Here is a 7525-nt window from a genome sequence, read left to right as displayed (position 1 = left end):
CTTAATCTAAATTTACAGGCAGGTATTTTATCTGAAATTTGATGTATATCATCCCTAGTGAGATAAACTACCTGAAAATGGATTATGGGGGAGATTAATTGTATTCCCTTTCCAATATTTGTTCTGAAAGTATGAATTTGGTAATGTTTAATGTCCACACTTATATTGAAACATTAATTTTAAGCATAATGAGATATAATGTCAGAAGATTAAAAGTTTAGCCTGTTTGTTTCATTTTATTATTTTTCAAACTGTTTATATTATTAATAAATATCATTATATAATACTTGCTCTATTTGTTATCTTTTAGCCATCAAATGTTTATCAATTAGATTGCTTATTAATTTGTTCCATCTAGCATATCAAATTTGCAGATGACAGCTGGCGAGAATAGCCAACACCACAGAAGACAAGCACAGGATCCAAAAAGATCTTGACAGACTTGAACAATGGTCCCTATCCAACTGCATGGAATTTAATGTAGAGAAAAGCAAGATTTTACACCTAGGTAGGAAAAAAATCAAAGTTATAAAGTACAGATTAGGTGAAAACTGACTCCAAAACTGTAACTGTGAAAGGGACCCTGGAGTCCTAGTGGACAATCACTTAAATAAGAGCTAGCAGTGTACAGAAGCAGCCAAAAAAAAAAAAAAAGCTAATACAATGCTTAGTTGTATAAATAGAGGCATAAAATTAAAATCATGGAAAGTATTAGTACTGCTTAATAAATTATTGTAATATTGCATCTGGATTTGGTTACCACATTACAAAACAGATATTGAAACTTGAGAGGGGGGGGAGTGCAAAGAAGAGCAACTAAGATGATTAAAGGCCTGGAGACAAAAACATAAGCAGAATTGTTTCAGGAATTAGGTATGGCCAGTCTAGAGAAAAGAAGGACTAGGGGTGACATGATAGTATTATTCCAGAATTTGAGGAGCTGCCCCAGAGAAGAGGGGGTTAACTTATTTTCCAAAGCACCAGAAGGCAAGATAAGAAGCAATGGATGAAATTAATCTAGGAGAGAAGCAACTGGAATTAAGGAAAAAAAAACTTCCTAATAGTGAGAACAATTAAGCAGTGGAACAGCTTGACTTCAGAAGTTGTAGGTGCTTCACCACCAGAAGTTTTTAAGAAAAGACCAGATAGCCATCTGTCTGAAATGGTGTAGGGTCTCCTGCTTAAGCAGGGGGTTCGAACAGAAGACCTCCAAGATCCCAGTTCTATTTTGAGTGTATTAAGTCTAACAATTCAATGCATTTGAAAAGTGAGCTTTGCAAAAGCACGTACCATGAATAAAACCCCCTTCCTTGAAACATTAAAGCAGCCATGTTGTTTTGCAAAGCTCACAGTGGCTTTAAATGCGGTTCCTGACTGTCAGCATGTAAGTGAATCTGTACACTTGTACAGTAGATGCATCCAGGCAGTCAAAAACAATCTTCTGAGGAAAGTTTGAACTTTTAACAGGCCACAGCTACTTTTCACAGCCTTAGTGTATATTTTCTACAATAAAAAATAGAAACAAACAATTCATGAGTCATAGTTTTATTCTTAAATTTTAAGAGATCTTAACAAGGAACACTAAAGTATCTAAAAAAAATAGGCATCTGACTATAACTTGGCTGAACATAATGAGCAAACTTATGCTTATTTCTTTATGTATACATAGAGAATAGTCTCTTTCACTGTGTTATGCAATTTATATTATTCTGTTAAACATGATAATCCATGTCCTCTTTTTTACCCCTCTAGAGTGAAAATCAGAATGGATTATTCAAAAGATTTAAATCCTTTTGAGACATTGCCCTACCAGAAATACAATATTTTTTTTTCACTTCAAGGTTACAGCTAGGTTGGCCTTGATTTAAAATTCTGTATTGTATACAAAATGCAGTCATATCTATTTCTGAAAAATTGAATTGGTTTCAAACTATTGAAGGATGGCTAATAAATCCAAGACCTGATTCTAAAATCTTTTGCATAGTGAATGTTACTCTCTGCAAGATGTGTTATCATATTGTTTTGAATGTTATAATTCCATGGTGCCATTGCAGAAGCTAATTTACTTAAACCATATCTGATGTGTGAGTTATTTTCCTTGGGGAAAAAATAGAAAATGTTTAGGCAGAGTTACTTCTAGTTTCAGAAAAAATCTTCCACATTCTATGGGTCAACACAAGTAGTATATTTTTTATTCATAAATGTTCGACAAAGGTGTGTAGAGAGTTCTTTTTTCCTATATTTGTTTTTCACAAAACAAAGCCGATTACTAACTTCTAAAAGCAGAGGAAAAGTATCACATTGTTTCAATCCAAGGACTTTTGTACATGTGCTGCCCATAAATAACTTCTCTGACAGTGTTAGAAGAATCTATCATACATGTACAATGCATCTTAGAAGCTTCTTACAGATATCAGAATCAGAGGATGAATACTTAAGATGTTGCAAAGTATCTCAAGGAGAAATAACTTGAGTTGCCTCTCACCTAATAAAGCAACTTCCATCATATCAAATATACCAATAGTAATATTCATGCAAAAAAGGGGATCCAGCATGAGGGCTACCATAGGTTTGGCATGTTATTTAACCATCCACTCCTGTCCATAAACCTGTTTCTTGCTTATTTCGGAGTAACTTTTTTTTCAAATTAAAATTATGTTCTTCCTTTGTCTTTGCTTCAGCACTTTGAGCAGGGAGCTTGTGACTCAGGAACATAGCAAATGTTCTTTCGTTATAATTATTAAGGAAGAACTAATTAAGGAATGAAAGATTACATTTAGGAGAACTTTAATATTTTCCCTCTCTCAATCATGCCTCATATTCGCTTTCCACATGGATTTATAGTGTAAATTATATCCTTATCAGTGGCTCATATATATGATTAGTGTAAATTAAGCTAAAGACAATAGATACTCTTGAGTGGCATAAAAACATATTTTGAAAAACAGGCAGGCTAATGACGAGAAAATAAAAACTACATTTAATTGAAATTGAATTATGTTATAATGGATTGATTAAACCAATTAATATTGTTATTCGTCATGTCAGTGATCTATAAATAAGAGTATATAATGAGGAAATAAAAGGTGACCTCATTCATTTTGAGCAATGTTCTCATCAGCCATCACGATTTTTCAGAAAACATTTGAGATTTTCTTAAACTAAGGCAGATTTTAATAAAATAATAATAATAATGAAAACTATATTCTCCTTTGTTTTACTAATTGTCTCAACTATAATAGACTATACAAAGTGTTAGAGACTCACTGGAGCACTTAGTCAAGGTTTCTCCAAAGTGGTTAATATTAACTCCCAATTCTGATAGGACTAATTATTATTATTATTAACATTTTTAATAATAACGTTAAATTATTTTGATGTAAAAATTTTGTGAGTCAATAATTTGAAACTTCCTGAAATGGTCCATGGGCTGAAGAGTTTGGGGATCACTGCTTTAGACAATCATGGCTATTTTCTAATATCTAAATATAATTGGACGATCCAGACCAGTGGTGGGATTCCAATTTTTTTACTACCAGTTCTGTGGGCATGGCTTGGTGTGCATGGCAGGGGAAGGATACTGTAAAATCTCTAGTCAGAGGTGGCATTTGCCAGTTCTCCGAAGTACTCAAAATTTCTGCTACCGGTTCTCCAGAACTGATCACAACCTGCTGAAGACCACCTCTGATCCAGACTTGCCAGACTATAGACTAACCATTAGAGAAAAAAAATCAGAAGAAGCTTTCTTTTCTTTGATCCCAAAATGACACGGATGTGTCTATTAACACACCAGGTGTCAAACATGACTTGTAGAAGAAACTATCTTGACTTAATTAATTTGAATAATCTGTATTGAAGTATTATAATACAGCATTTTTCCAGTTATATCTACACAATCTGACAATCATAACAGTGTGCATCCGAAGTTCATAATGTTGAGGATCTTATCTCCAAAAACGATTATACTAACAAGAAGCTCGATATATGTATATGTCTATAATAATCTAACCATGTAAGTAAACTGGAATCAGGTGTAGAAGGTGGCTCTGTGTTAGAAACTGACAACTTTTCTTTGGAATTCACACTGCTAACAAATCACAAGGAGATTCAATAAGGGAAGTAAGTAAAGAAATTTGTAACCACACTAACTTGTAAAGATAATGTCTTTATTGTAAAACATTATCCTTACAAATGATAATGTCTTACAATAAATATATATTTTGAACTATTGTTCAGGACCAATGTAGCTACTACTTGCCTAAACACTACATTAGTGAATTATTGGGTAGTTTGAATATACAGAATTCACAGATCCCAGAATGATCATATTTCTCCATTCATAGAGGATAGACATCTCCTGAGATGCATTACATATAAAAAGTCTTATCTATTTCAAATACAAAGATAAAAGTAAATACCATAATAGAGGAAAAGAATAATTATATTTCCTTATTTAGAACAAATACAGTCTTCATGATTCACAGTTTACCCATGATCTATCCAAGAGTACCATTATAGAGTCCATTAATGAAGTTATGAAGAAGAAGAAAATAATCCAGATAATCCTTTCTCCATTCCACCAATTAATCTGTGTTTGGGTTTTTTTGTTTGTTTAAAACTCAGCATCTCATTGGTTCAGCAGCCCAGAATAAAATGGTTGCGATGAGCAATGCCTAGAGAAATGGGGTTGCTTCCATCACAATACACAGTGATCATATTCCTTCCCTAACATTATTATCTTTACTCCCTAGAGGAAAATGGAGTGCAGTCAGACCCACTGTTGATAGGAAACAAAAAGCAGACAGGAGAAAATGTATTTGTAATGGGTTGGGGACAGGCTGAGGACAACACTATGCATTCCTATTCCTGAGACACTAAGGCAAGCAAGACAAGTGGATAAGCCCACATATGCACCTCTACATAAAGACTGGCACTTGAGCATGTTAGGAAAATCTGCATTCCCTTTTTCAGTGATGCCTATCCCTTTTTTGGGGGAGGGGCAGCTATAATCATACTGGTATGATTCATTGCATTGCCCCCTGTATCCTCCTTTTCAAATTCCATCTTATTATTATTACCAACCTGCTTTCAACCGAGGACTTGTATACTGCACAAGTCAAAAAGAGGGCTGTGAAAATATTTACAGACCCCCTCACATCCCGGACATAAACTGTTTCAACTCCTTCCCTCAAAATGACACTATAGAGCACTGCACACCAGAAAAACTAGACACAAGGACAGTTTTTTTTCCAAATGCCATCACTCTGCTAAACAAATAATTCCCTCAACACTGTCCAACTATTTACAAAGTCTGCATTACTATTAACCTTCTCATCACTCCTTATCACCCCTCCCCTCCCACTTGTGACTGTTTGACTGTAACTTTGTTGCTTGTATCCTTACAATTTATATTGACTTTTTCCTAGTATGATTTGATTGCTTATTGTACCCTATGACTATACCTTATGTTGTACCTTATGATTCTTGACTCTTGACGAATGTATCTTTTCTTTTACGTACACTGAGAGCATTTGTACTAAGACAAATTCCTTGTGTGTCCAATCACACTAGGCCAATAAATAATTTTATCTATCTATTAATGGCATTTTGAATTATTTTTAGGACCATGGATACTTAGAGGCATGATAGTTAATGAAGAGGATAGGAGGCAAGTATTGCTTCTTGCTACTCCAGCTGAAAAAGTTTCTGGAGGCTCCCATTTATTTTGGGGCCTACCAGATAATACTTTGCTGGACAGAGTCAAGTTATTAAACCTGAATTACTTAATTCAAACTGCAATTGCATGCTCAAAAAGATGTTTTGGCTTACAGTTTTCACAATAGTTTGCTCTTCCTACAGATTTCAGTTGCACTTCATTTTAATCCCAAAAGGATTTTTGGAAAGCTTCATCTCCACTTCTAATTTTACCGTCGGCTACCTTAAAGAACTAAAAATATATAGCGGGAAACAAAGTTACAGACTATAGCTTATCTAGTGGAAAACAAAATATGCACACTTCTATTGAAATCAAGCATGGAAAATGTTACCCTACAGCAAAATTATTTTCTCATATGTGTTGAAAACTGGAGGGAAAGCAGGTTTGTAATGAAACTATTTCACACTCCTAAAATTCACAGCTTTAATGCTTGGTATGTCTATCTTTCTACAAGAGCATGTAAAGTTTTTAGATTATTAAGAGTTGTAGGAAAAAAAGATGGAGGCGGGGGGGGGGGGATGGACAGAAACAGTAGTCTGTGCTTACAGTATCATCTAAAAGAAAGGAAGTGAAAGATTATAAATTGACATGGGCAAGAAAATTACTTTGCACTGTTAATCCAATAGGAATTGGATTACAGCTGAAAGCCTATTTGAAGGACTTGTGTTCCCATTCCATGAAATGTTAAAAGAAAATTATCTTGGAAACCCATCTGTTTTTGGGATATGTTGAAACTAGAAGCCTCTCTGTTTTGGGATGTGTCAAAACTGAAACATATGTCAAATATATTGAATTTTTGCCTGCTGCTATTTGGACTCTCTATAGATTGGATGATAAAACCAATAAAAATAGTTGGAACATGCTAAATAAGTGTGCCAAACAATACATTAATGTTTAAATCTTCTTTAGACATTGACTTAGATAGAGAACAAATTTGAATATGCAACCTCATGTCAGCTAGGTATAACCTCTATGTAATGAAGCAGGAATTCTGAAGAGAGAAATACTCATGTAGGACTGAAGCAGAATACAAATAACCCAGAAACCAAATAAAACAAATCTGGATTACACTGAAAAGTGTATCAATATGCAAATATATCTGAATCCAGGTCTTATTGACTCATCCCATATGGATGTAAGGGGGATAACATGGGAAATGGGGCAGGGGGAGGGACTGCTGAGCATTCCCAATGTTCTTATCACTCTGAACCCTTTAAGGAAATGCCTAAACAGGGCTCCCTATTCAACAATATGGAAAACTGATATGAATCTTCAAATTTGAAAGCTGAATAATTATGCTTCTCATAACACTTTAAAAATAAAAAAATAAAATTATGAAAAGATTATGACACTAGGATCATATATTTCCTTCCTTTTCTTCTTTTCTTCTTTCCTAGTTTCCTTTCTTCCTTTTTCCCTCCTTCCGAAACGAATGTATTTTATTTTTGGCGCCATCATGAACAATGGTTATGTATTTTTATGACTAGAAATCAAACATTTTCCCCTGGTAAATATTTTAACTGTTTCTTTGTAAAGAAGCATGAAAAACAAAGTGTTTTAAAGGAGGAAGAAAGAAAGTAATCTAAAGGTTTTTGAAAATATTCCTGTTTTCCCTCAGGTCTTTCCTTAAATGTGTAAAATTTCTTCTAACACAGTATGTAATGAAAAATAGTGGAGAGTATAATATAAAAGATTTTTACTTGTTCAAAGTGGTAGCTCTGTAGTACAAATCAAGGAATTAGCAGCTGCTGAGTATATATTTCAGATAGAAGTGCCTTAAGGCAAATTAAAAGGAAAAGTACACTTTTA

This window comes from Notechis scutatus, chromosome Z, assembly GCF_049901735.1.
Source record: "Notechis scutatus isolate UNSWTSFEM ecotype Mainland chromosome Z, rNotScu1.2, whole genome shotgun sequence".
In the NCBI taxonomy this organism is placed as follows: domain Eukaryota; kingdom Metazoa; phylum Chordata; class Lepidosauria; order Squamata; family Elapidae; genus Notechis; species Notechis scutatus.
The sequence above is the reverse complement of the archived record's forward strand: the minus strand, read 5'-3'. Positions refer to the sequence as shown.